General features: G+C 39.4%; 1 long non-coding RNA gene across 1 annotated transcript; it reads right to left on the bottom strand.

Moving 5' to 3' along the window:
- Positions 1-4,322: 4,322 nt before the first annotated feature.
- Positions 4,323-12,960, bottom strand: LOC116665652. Its single transcript, XR_004322253.1, has 3 exons — positions 12,435-12,960; positions 11,380-11,385; positions 4,323-4,334 (listed from the first exon to the last, which is right to left on the bottom strand). It is a non-coding gene; the product is annotated as an uncharacterized LOC116665652 (long non-coding RNA).

Raw genomic sequence — 12,960 nt, 5'->3', positions numbered from 1 at the left:
GCTGGATTGATGTTCATGCAGTTTTCAACGTAATACCGATTTGAAGCTAGTACCTCCCCATATATATGTATGTAGTTTAGTTACCCACTGAGAAAAACTGTGTGTTCCATACAATCTAAGTGATAGTTGGCTTTCACACACATTCAAGTCTCACAACATAGCATGTGGAGAGGATTTCGTTCATTTAGCAGAAATAGAAAGTTATGCAGTAGAATCACTTACTGTGGTTTCTCAGTATTTTTCTTGGTGCTGGTTTGAAGTTCATGCCGTTTTCCCTGTAAAACCGTGTTGGAGCTTGTGCTTCCCCATATGTATGCATGCAGAGTATTTACCCACTGACAAGAAACTGTGTATTTCCAACAAGCTGGTTGATTGACGGCTTTCACACACTCTTAACTCACTGAATAGAGCATGTGGAGAGAAGTTCCTTCCTCTAGCATAAAGGGAATGGTTTGAAGTAGAAACACATACTCTGATTTCTTAGGATGCTTCCTAGTGCCCGTTTGAAGTTCATGTATTTTTTAGTGTAAAACAGAGTTTGTGATAGTACCTCCTCATATAAGTATATAGTGTAGTTCCCCACTCAAAAGAATCTATGTTTTCCTACAAGCAAATTGATGGCTTACATTCACACAGATCAAATTCTAGAACTGAGCATGTTGAGAGGTGTTCTTTCAACTAGGATGAAGGGAATGGTTTGCAGTAGAAAATCTTACACTAGTTTCTAAGTATGTTTCCTCATGCTGGTTTGAATTTCATGCACTTTTCAATGTAAAACCGAGTTGGAGCTAGAACCTCCTCTTATATATGTATGTAGTATTGTTTTCCTTTGAAAAGAAACTGTGTGCTCCCAACAAGCTAGGTGGATAAACGCTTTGACACACACTGAATTCTCAGAATTCTGCATGTGGAGAGTCGTTAGTTCATCACGCATAAAGGGAATGTGTTGCAGTAGGAACACTTACTCTGGTTTCCCTGTATCTTTCCATAGTGTTGTTTGAAGTTCATGCAGTTTTCACTGTAAAACCTTGTTGGGGCTAGTACATCTACATACATATTTATGTTGTGTACTTTCCCACTGAAAATAAACTATGTGTTCCCAACAAGCTATGTTATTGACGGCTTTCACACACACTTAACTCTCAGAATTGAGCATTTGGAGAAACATTCATTCATCTAGCAGAAATGGATTGGGTTGCAGTTGAAACAATTACTCTGGTTTCTCAGTATGTTTCTTAGTGCCGTTTTGAAATTCATGCAATTTCCACTGTAAAACATAGTTGGAGAAAATACCTCCCTTTATATATGTATGTTCTGTATTTTCCGAATGGAAAAATACAGTGTGTTCCCAAAAAGGTAGGTTAATGTTTGTTTTGACACACAATTAACACTCAGATTTGAGCATGTGGTGAGTTGTTCGTTAATACAGCATAGAGGGAATGGGTTTTAGTAGAAACACTTTCTCTGGTTTCTAAGTATGTTTCCGAGTGCTGGTGTGAAGTTCATGTATTTTTCACTGTAAAACCGATTTGGAGCTAGAACCTCCTCTCATATAAATATGTAGTGTAGTTTTCCATTGAAAAGAAACTGTGTGCTCCCAAAAAGCTAGGTGAATAAACGCTTTGACGCACACTGAATTCTCAGAATTCTGTATGTGGAGAGTCGTTAGTTCATCAAACATAAAGGGAATGAATTGCAGTAGAAACACTTACTCTGGTTTCCCTGTATCTTTCCTTAGTGTTGTTTGAAGTTCATGCAGTTTTCACTGTAATAAATTGTTTTGGCTAATACCTCTCCATACATATTTATGTTGTGTACTTTCCCACTGAAAATAAACTATGTGTTCCCAACAAGCTATGTTATTGACGGCTTTCACACACACTTAACTCTCAGAATTGAGAATTTGGACAGAATTTCTTTCATCTAGCATAAACGGAAAGGGTTGCCTTAGAAACACTTGCTCTGATTTCTCAGTATGTTTCCTAGTGCTGGTTTGATATTCAGGCAGTTTTCAACATAATACCGATTTGAAGCTACTACCTCCCCATATATATGTATGTAGTGTAGTTACCCACTCAGAAATCTGTGTGTTCCATACAAGCTAAGTGATAGTTGGCTTTCACACACATTCAAGTCTCAGAACATAGCATGTGGAGAGGCTTTCGTTCATTTAACAGAAATAGAAAGGGATGCAGTAGAAACACTTACTGCGGTTTCTCAGTATTTTTCATGGTGCTGGTTTGAAGTTCATGCCGTTTTCCCTGTAAAACCGTGTTGGAGCTTGTGCTTCCCCATATGTATGCATGCAGTGTATTTACCCACTGACAAGAAATTGTGTATTCCCAACAATCTGGTTGATTGACGGCTTTCACACACTCTTAACTCACTGAATTGAGCATGTGGAGAGAAGTTCCTTCCTCTAGCATAAAGGGAATGGGTTGATGTATAAACACATACTCTGGTTTCTCAGGATGCTTCCTAGTGCCCGTTTGAAGTTCATGTATTTTTTAGTGTAAAACAGAGTTTGAGATAGTACCTCCTCATATATGTATGTAGTGTAGTTCCCCACTCAAAAGAGTCTATGTTTCCCTTCAAGCAAAGTGATGGATTACATTCACACACATCCAATTCTAGAACTGAGCATGTTGAGAGGTGTTCTTTCAACTAGGATGAAGGGAATGGTTTGCATTAGAAAATCTTACACTGGTTTCTAAGTATGTTTCCTCATGCTGGTTTGAATTTCATGCACTTTTCAATGTAAAACCGAGTTGGAGCTAGTACCTCCCCATATATATGTATGTAGTGTATTTACCCAATCAGAATAAACTGTGTATTCCGTACAAGCTAAATGATAGTTGGCTTTCACACACATACATCTCTCACAACACAGTATGTGGTCTGATGTTCGCTCATCTAACTTAAGGGGTATGGGATGCAGTAGAATAACTTCCTCTAGTTTCTCAGTATTTTTCTTGGTGCTGGTTTGAAGTTCTTGCTGTTTTCAATGTAAAATCGTGTTGGAGCTAGTACCTTCCCATATGTATATTGGTAGTGTACTTCCCCACTGAAAAGAATCTGTGTGTGCCCAACAAGCTATGTGATTGATGTATTTCACACAAAATTCTCTCTCAGAATTGAACATGTGGAGAGACGTTCGTTCATATAGCATAAAGAGAATAGATAGAACTAGAAACACTTTCTCTGGTTTCTCAGTAACTTTAATACTGCCGGTTTGAAGTTCTTGCAGTTTTCACTGTAATACCATGTTGGATCTAGTTCCTACACATATATATGTATGTAGTGTAGATTCCCATTTAAAACAAACTGTGTGTTCCCAACAAGCTAGGTGATTGAAGCTTTCCCACACATTTAACTCTCAGATTTGAGCCCTTTGAGAGACGTTCGTTCATCTTGCTTAAAGAGAATAGGTATCACTAGGAACATTTACTTTGATTTCTCAGTATGTTTTCCAGTGCCGCTTTGAATTTAATGCAGATTTCAATGTAAAACCTACTTGGACCTAGTACCTTCATATATATCTGAATTTGTGTAATTCCCCACTCGAAACAAACTGTGTTTCCAACAAGCTAAGTGAAAGATTGCTTTTGCACACATTCATCTCTCAGAACTGATCATGTGTTGAGACGTCCGTTCATCTCGCATAAATTGAATGGGTTGCAGTAGAAAAAATTACTGGGGTTTTTCAGCATGTTTCCTAGTGTCGGTTTGAACTTCATGCACTTTTCAATATAAAACGGAGATGGAGCTACTAACTCTATTTATATATGTATATAGTGATTTTTCCCACTGAAAAGAATCTGTGTGTTCCCAAAAAGATAGGTGATTGATGGCTTTCACACACAATTTACTCTCAGAATTGAGCATGAGAAGAGACGTTCGCTCATCTTGCATAAATATAATAGTTAGCAACAGAAACACTTACTCTGGTTTCTCTGTATATTTCCTAGTGCTGGTTTGAAGTTCATGCCGTATTCACTTTTAAACCGACTTGGAACTAATACCTCCTCATATATATGTATGTATGTTAGTTTCCCACTGAAAAGAATCTGTGTATTCCTAACATGCTATGGGACTGATGGCTTTCATAGAAACTTAACTCTCAGAATCGTGCATGTGAAGAGACGTTCTTTCATCTAGCATATAGGGAATATGTTGCAGTAGAAACCCATACTCTGGTTTCTCATTATGTTTCCTAGGGCCGGTTTGAAGTTCATGACGCTTTCACTGTAAAAGCGAGTTGGAACTTGTACCTCCCCATATATATTTATGTAGTGTTTTTCCCCACTCTAAAGAAAATATGTTTTCCCTACAAGCTAAGTGATATATGGCTTTCGTACACATTCACTCTCAGAACTGTGCATGGGGTGAGGCGTTAGTTCATCTAGGATGAAGGGAATCGTTTGCAGTTGAAACACTTATCTGGTTTCTCAGTATGTTTCCTAGTGCCGGTTTGAATTTCATGAATTTATCACTATAAAACCTAGCTGGAGCTAGTACCTCCCCATATATATGTATGTAGTTAGTTCCCCATTCCAAAGAAAGTTTGTGTTCCCTACAAACGAAGTGACAGTTGGTTTTCGCTCGCATTAAACCCTCAGAACAGAACATGTGGAGAAGCTTTCATTCATCTAGCATAAAGGGAATGTGTTGCAGTAGAAATAATTGCTCTGGTTTCTCAGTATGTTTCCTAGTGCCGGGAAAGTTCCTGCAGATTTCACTGTAAAACAATGTTTGAGCTAGTACCACCCCATCTATATTCATGTAGTGTAGATCCCCACTGAAAAGATAATGTTTATTTCCAACAAGCTGGTTGATTGTCGGCTTTCACACACAATTAAATCTCAGAATTGAGAATTTGCAGAGACGTTCATTCATCTAGCTTAAAGAGAATAGGTAGCACTCTAAACACTTACACTGTTTTTTCAGTATGTTTCCTGGTGCCGGTTAGAGAAATTCATGCAGTTTTCAATGTAAAACTGAGTTCGAGCTATTACTTCCCCATATATATGTATGTAGTGTATTTTCCCACTGAGAAGAAAATGTGTCTTCCCAAAAGCTAAGTGATTGATGATTTTACACACCCTTATCCTACAGAATTGAGCATTTGGAGGGACGTTTTTTCATGTAGCATAAATAGAATAGATATAGCTCTAGAAACAATTACTGTGGTTCCTCAGACTGGTTCCTAGTGCCGGTTTTAAATTCACTCAGTTTTCACTGTAAACCCGAGTTAGAGCTACTACCTTCCCATATATATTTATGAAGTGTAGTTCCCCTCTCAAAAGAATCTGTGTGTTCCAGACAAGCTAGGTGATTGACGGCTTTCACACACATTCAACACTCAGACCTGAGCATGTTTGGAGGCGTTCATTCATCTAGCATACAGGGAATGTGAAGGCAATTATCATGGCCTATGCTGGTAGGAAAACAGTAAATGGAGCATTAATTTAGTGCCTTTATTTTATGGTCAGCAGACATGAGAGAATTTCATTTTCAGCAGTAGATTTCTTTTTTTTTTAAATTTCAAATTGCTTAATTCTTTCCTGTAACAGTATATATATAGTGAATGTCTTAAAGTCTATGAGCAACTTCTTTAAAGTAGAATAGTTACTTTGCTTTTGTTCTTTAACCTACGGGAATATCCAGAATTCCAGTGGCTATTCAAATGGAAGGGACTGTACTTTGCCCATTACATTTTTAAACTACATTAAGAATAACTGTTGACTAGGGTAACTCGGATAATTCAAGAGCTGCTTGTATATGTTTTATGTAAGTTATACTTTCAAAAATTATAAATATCATGAATATCAATCATCCTTGAATATGTATTTGGTATAATTTAGTCTTTAATAATGTAGATTTAGATAGCCCTTTTGTTTATGTAACACTTATGAAAGTAAGTTTGCTTTATATCTCCTTTGTAGATAAGTAATTTAAAAATTGTTTTTTTTTTATCATTTGCTTCTTAAAATTAGGATATTAATTGCACAATATGTATTTTCCTTCAAGTTCATACTTTTTTCCCTATACTATCTTGACTTGTTTAGATAAGTTAACCCATATTCTGATTTATTTTAAACACTCAGTATGTGCTTCTGTCTGTTGCTTTATTAGAGAGCAAGAATTCTTTATTATTTTTAATAAAATGTACTTGCAGTAAACTACACTGGGATTCCTTCACTCACAGGGTCAAGCAATGATACCTGTTTTGTTAGATCAAGTTTCTAAGCCTCCCAACTTCCAAAAGTTTACATGGACAAAGTTAAAAACTTCATAAGTGATTGACTAACAATGTTTATTGTCTTCCTTGATTAAAAGTGTAAATATGGGTCAGGCTTAAATTTGGATGTAGAGCTCTTATGAGTTACATGATTCTTCTCCAAAATTCTTTAATTTGGGCTTTAAACCCTCCAGTAAAAAAATGGTTTGAAGGAAGAAGAAAGTCGAGAATAGATTCAATCCAAATTCTATGGAATAAACAAAGCGAAATGTTTGAGTCATTTTTTGAAGCAGAAAAAAATATGTTTTCTGCACCAAATGATTTTAATAGTATTCATCTGAACATACGGTTGGGACACCATGAGACCACAAGCCAACAAACAAGATCTTAGGCAAAGCAAGAAAAACAACTGAGGGGATTTTCTACTGCAAGATTTCCCCTAACTAGAACTGTAATAGAGAACACATCTGACGCCATATTGGATCTGTTCCTTTAGTTTGAAGCACTGCGCCCTGTTTTCCAGGCTTAATCTTGCTGGCTCTGCACCTTTAGCCTAAAACCTACAGGAAAGCCTATTCTCGGGACTCTGACCTTTAAGGATGTTAGCACTTCTGCACTTATGCAGAGATGGCAAGTTGCAAAATAGAGAATAACCTTTGTTTTGTTGGAGGTTTACAGGGACACCATAGCCTGAACCCCATGGATGGCTGCAAGAACAAAGAATGCCTGCACCAAGAAGTTTGCAGAACCAACCACACCCCCTCCACTTTTTAGTTTAAAAGGAGCCTGAATTCTGACTTGGGCAAGATGATTCCCCAGGACATTAGTCCCCCATCTTCTTGGTCTGCCAGCTTTCTGAATAAAGTTACTATTCCTTGCCCCAAAACCTTGTCTCCTGATTTATTTATCACTGTTGTGCAGTGAGCAGAACAAGTTTGGCCTCGGTAACATGAACAGCTTTGTCATTCCCTCTGATGTGAAATCTCTCTGGGTGTACACGTGCTTGCCTTGTGGTGGTGGTGGTGTTGGTGGTGGTGGGCAAAAATATTTCACTTCTCCTGATTTCAATAGGCTAAAACTTCCTGCTATTTAAGTCAACTCTAGACTTTTACAGAATCACCTGCAGATGTGCTTCTGGAAGCTACAAAAATTCCAACAATGAAAATAATTCTATTGTCTCCAGACAAGATACTTTTCCTCAAAACTGAGCAGCTCTGAGACACACTTCAGGAGTACAGATAGATGCAGTGTGCTTCATTTCCCATGCTGTTCCGACACAATTTTCCACTTATATCAAAGTAAATTAGAATCAGTCTTCAATAGCAGATGCTCTGTCATGATACAACAATGTCAATTCCACTTATTTATTGAGCCAGAGCAGCTTTAGAATAAATGATTTTATACCAAACTCCTGCTTGATGTCCTGTCTTCTCCCTGGTGGCTAATTCGTTCTTCTTTCTTCCTAAAAGTTCTCCTGATATGGGACGTTAGCCTTTACTGTGCACATTCAATTAGGAAGGCACAAATTAAATATGTGAGGGGATGACATACATATTTAATTCTTACTTATACATATATACAAGCACACAGGACCTGTGTCTTGGAAGATGTCACTTCCTAATGTGGGCAAGAGGATGGTCTGTAGTTCAATCAATGATCTAAAAGCAGTTTTCTAGGATATAATAAAGCAATGCTTGAGTTGTAAGACAGAACAACTCCTGGATATGGATCAGTGGCACCAATCAGTGGGTGCACATGTGTGCATACACACGCCCATGCACACGGAGCAGCCTTGGAGACACTCCGTCTGTGCTGATGGAGCAAAGTCATGCTGGGGAGATGAGGAAAAAGCACCTAATACAATCAAACCAGGACACCTGAGTAATGGGTAATAGGAGTCAATTGAATTTTCTGGTTAGCTGAAGGTCAAACAAAAACCCTTTTAGTTTCAAACGTCATTGCTAAAAATTTTCTTAAAGCACAGGAGCCTGTTTTCCTGCCTTGCTTAGTGTCATATGGCATATTAAACATGACAGATTCATACTTCTCTGACTGTGGAACCGGAAAGGCCTTGCTGTCATATTCTGAACATTTGTCTATGTTTTGCAGCACAGTGGATACTGAAAATGGGGCAATTTGAGTGAATGGGAATGGACATAACCTAGCAGTCATTGACTGTGTGTGATATGCCAGCTTTCTCCAAGAAGTAGGGGTAGCAAGCAAATCAGATAAATTGAGGGTTCTTGGGGTGGGGAGTCTGGTGGGCTGAGAGCTGGGTGGTCCCAGGTAGCGTGTTTTACTGTGTAAAATTGTGAGTATGACCCAGAAAGTGACACATTGTCAAATTCTTGTGCCTGTAGCTTGATACCTGGCCAAGTCTGTACAGCCAATTTTATCGATGGTGCATAATGAAGATAACTAACATTCCCTGAGGACCAGGTTGTGTGACTTCCATGCATTGACTCACTGAATTCCCTAAGCACCCTTTGTGGTACATGACAGTCTTAAAATATGCAGTAAGGAATTATTGTTTGCAGATGATAAATGAAGCTCTGAACTGTTGAAGCCTGGCCCAAAATCATGCAGATGGGAAGACGCCTTACTGGGAGCTAAGCTCGGGCCAGACTCCAGAACCTGAAGGGCCCAGCAGGTCCCCTCACCCAGGAACCTGGCCCACTGCCACTGCCAGGCCCTGTTCTGTTTCTATGAGTGCTCATAGGAAAATGCCAGGTACTCAGGATCAATGTGACTTGATTAAGAATTTCAAACTGGGATAGCCTTTTGTTGGGGACTGTAACCTGGGAGTGAAACTGGCAGTGAAGTAAGGGAGGAAACAGCCCTGGTTGTAAGAATATTTCTAGGGAAGAAGGTTCCCTGATGGGCTGGCATGGGAATCGCTGTGGTTGTGAGCCCCCTGTTGCCCTGTGGGGGGTGTGGGCAGGGAAGGAGAGAGACTGTTCAGACATAATCATAGTCAATACAGTTTGTAAACAGCTGAGTTCTGTTTCTGTTCCCTCACAGCTCAGACACATGCAGGACATGAGGATGCTTAGCTAATGACCAACAGTGGGTAGCAAAGGCCAAGAGTGGGGTGGGGAGGAGAGTTGGGACCACCTTCTGGAAGAACCTCTGCCCCAGGGGACCAGGAAGGTAATGAATGATTGGGGATGCACAAAGGGTTTATATGGCCTCATCAGGTAGTTCCTACTTTAAACTGATAGTCTGGAATATATGGCAAAATACGGTGGAATGACTGCTCTTATTCTAGGTTCTACAAACTCTTAAACGGATAGATTTCTATCTCCATTATAAAGCACTGCTGGGTAACCTTTATAGTCATGTGAGGATCAAAAGAGTGAGTACTTATTAATACTATTACCATGCCTCTACTGAATTAACACTTCAGCAACAGTATAATGGCCACGCTTCTTAACAACTGCCTCTGTAAGAGCTCTTGTAAGTCACAAATAATAATTATAAAGAAAATATATTAAAAATAATAATTACAGTTACAACAACTATGTTGTTTATAACGATGATAGTGTTAGCATCTCCCTCTCATATTAAACAATACCCAACACTGGATTCCTTAGGAAGCAACGCCAATGCATTTTTGGACTTTTCAAGGTCTTCACCCCATGAAGCCTTTTTACTCACATTGGTCCACCACAGCCAGAATTGCTGTTCCTTGCATGGTGGGCTGCCACGCTGCGATGTCCTGGGCTTTTTCTGGCACCATGCGTCTATACTGGGTAGTCAAGTTTCCATGTACCCACTCTGATTTCCAATATATTGTTCTCCAGAGCCAACAGAGGGGCCACTGGAAAGAGGCCACAAATAAGGTGGTGAACCCAAACTGAATACCTGTTGAAGGAATGGACACACAACATGGAGTGGTGGATGGATGGAAGGACAACATCAATTCCTTTACTCCTGTAAAGAGAGAGGGGCAAATGGTGAACTAAATCCCAAAGAGAAAAGACATTCATGGTAATAATAATGTTCAACAGTGAAAGAATCCAAACAAAAGGCAAATATAAAATCTCTGGGAAGAAGACTAATTACAACCTGTTTCTTTCACTTATATACCCTTAGTAGGAATAACATACTTAAGAATCTTTAACCAACCATAGTTATTTGCTGGTAATAAACTTAGGGAATCTTGAAGCATATTATTCACTCTCAGTGTTGAAATAATACAATCTTGGAAGATGATTTGTAATTGAGGATTAAAAAAAGAATATTGTGGATGTATCTAACAATTTAAATAGAAGTAAGAAATGTACCTTTGGGAAAGCTATGCATAGAGAATGTTGGAGGAAATACACTGAAAATAGGCAAGTGAGCAAGCTCCCTTGAGTCTGGGAAGGTGAGTGCAGCACATTCAGAGAGTCTATGAAGTTATTACAAGTCACAGAAAGGTATGCAATTAAAGTGTCTTCATAAGCAAAATATCCTTCTTCAGGAATTTTTATCTTGATATTTCTATGGTCTGTGTGGTCACAGGAAGTCAAAGTTATGGTGGTGGCTTAGAAGTTCTTTTCTCTCTGTCTGTAATTTACAGGGCATTGCTACAGATGGGGCAGCAGAGATCTGTGGTAAGCTGTTCCATGGGGTGGGGGAGCGGTTAGAAATGATAAGGCCAGAGATCTAAAAGACTTTTAGACCCTCCCCTCCTAACTGGCAGACCTTTAAAGTAAACTAGCACAGGTATGTAACTAAGACAGTGGATGAGAGGCAAATTTATAGTCCCTTTAGGGTTACTGCTCAGTCAAGGGATAGGGACCACTCTGGCCAGGAACGGCAAGACCGTGGATGGGGTGGATGGGTAGGAGGAGCTGACATTTGCTTCTGACCTGAGAGGCAGGGGTGTGTTGCAGAAAAGCAGACAGTGCTGGAAAGATGCAGCATGTCCACAGCCCAAAAGGAGCTGTCATATTCAGGGACGTTAGAGAGCAAGAACCAGAGTTAGTGACACCACAGCGTCAGCAGCGTGGCAGCAGTGATGTCAGTATCTGTGTCCATAACCCACCTAAACCTACATGAACTCGTCTGCCTACAGGGGGCATGTAAGTAGCAGTAATGTGTGGAGTGGGTGCAGCCACTGGCAAATTGGCAAGTGGACGTCTTCATGAAACACGCTGCTCACAGTCACCATATTGGAAGGAGGGCCCCACACTGTCAGATCTCCTTCTTATTCAAGAGAAGCCAGAAATTAAGACTTTATTAGCAACCAACCCAGTTCAAAACCCAGAAAAGGTATCATTTATAATGACAACAAAGGCACAGACTATTCAGAAATAAATTAATGAAAAATGTTAAGATGATTCTGATAAATGACTTAAAAAAAGAAAAAAATGATGATTGAATGAACAGTAGAATGCACCATACTCTTCGCTGGGCAGACTCAAGTTTGGGGGACATAGAACATTTTTTCTCCAAAATAAATTTACAATCTGAATGCAAATTTAGTTAATAATCTCAAATAGATTTAAGAAAAAATTCTGAAAGGTGATCCTAAAATTCTTCCAGAAATATACACAAATAAACAAATAAAATAATGAGGAGGGATGTTTGAACTTGTAGTATTAGGGACATTCTGGGAAAGGTTAAAATAGGACCAAATCTAGGAGGTATTAATCTATGGTCATGGAAACAGTATAGAAATAGTGCACTGAGAGTATGAGTGAAATAGAAAACATTTCAAGAATAGACGTGGATATTTATGAGATTTTAGTAATATTATAAAACTGACACTTTAAAACAGTGGATTCAAGTACTGAAGTAATTAGCTAAATCATTGGAAGACCTGGTACAGTGTCCTCACTTTTGACATTAAAATAAATTCCAGATAATTTTTTAATTAAAAAATAAAACACCAGAAATAATCCAACATGAATTAATCTGTTCAGATATTCAAGCGAGAAGAACTTTCTAAAAAGCTTTTGGAACAAAGACCAACAACAGCAAAGGCCTAGCAACTCAGCAAGGCCAGAAACGCCCACTGTAAACAAAACTAACCCTCGCCCAACCCTCTCTCACGGCCCTGTATTGCTCTCTGATACTTTCTACACTTTCTTCTTCCCTTTAAAGTCCAGTTTCTTGGAGAAGTACCTGTGCTGATGACTCCTCCAGGGCTCAGAGCCCTGCATCCCCCACGGCCCTCACCGCGGCACTGAGACAGGAGTTGCACTGCCGGTGGCTGCGTGTTTCAAACCAGTGGGCATTTTCAGCTCCTGTTTATTTGATTACCAGGTAGCTTTTGCCGTGGACAAATATTTTCCTCTCAGTGGAATGTTTTCCCCCCTTAATTTTTGTTTTACTTAAATAAATTTAAAAAGCCCAGGCAGAAAAGTGTGTGTGCACATATGCACACACACAGATACACACAGATCTGTTTTTTAAAGGCTACCTAAGTATAGTCCTCCTCCTCCTTTTCCCCAGTCTTGGCAATTAAAGGTGGGCTTTAGCTCTTGCTTTTCTTGCCCCACACACCCACCTTTCTCACTATGCTCCTTTTAGTCAGTGTTCAAATCCCTCTTAAGCCAGGTTACAGCCTTCTCTGTGTTGCCTCAACTAGTTTTCTCCCAACTGCTCTGCTATTCTTCTTTCTCTTGGTGGATTTCTCTTCTCCCATTTGCCATGTACATGGCCCTTTTCCCCAGGGCCTCGTCTTCAATCCTCCCCTTGGCAGGACTGAATCGCCCCCACAGCCTCAC

This window comes from Camelus ferus, chromosome 9 (assembly GCF_009834535.1).
Source record: "Camelus ferus isolate YT-003-E chromosome 9, BCGSAC_Cfer_1.0, whole genome shotgun sequence".
In the NCBI taxonomy this organism is placed as follows: domain Eukaryota; kingdom Metazoa; phylum Chordata; class Mammalia; order Artiodactyla; family Camelidae; genus Camelus; species Camelus ferus.
Note: the sequence above shows the minus strand (reverse complement) of the source record. Positions and strands in the feature narration are given on the sequence as shown.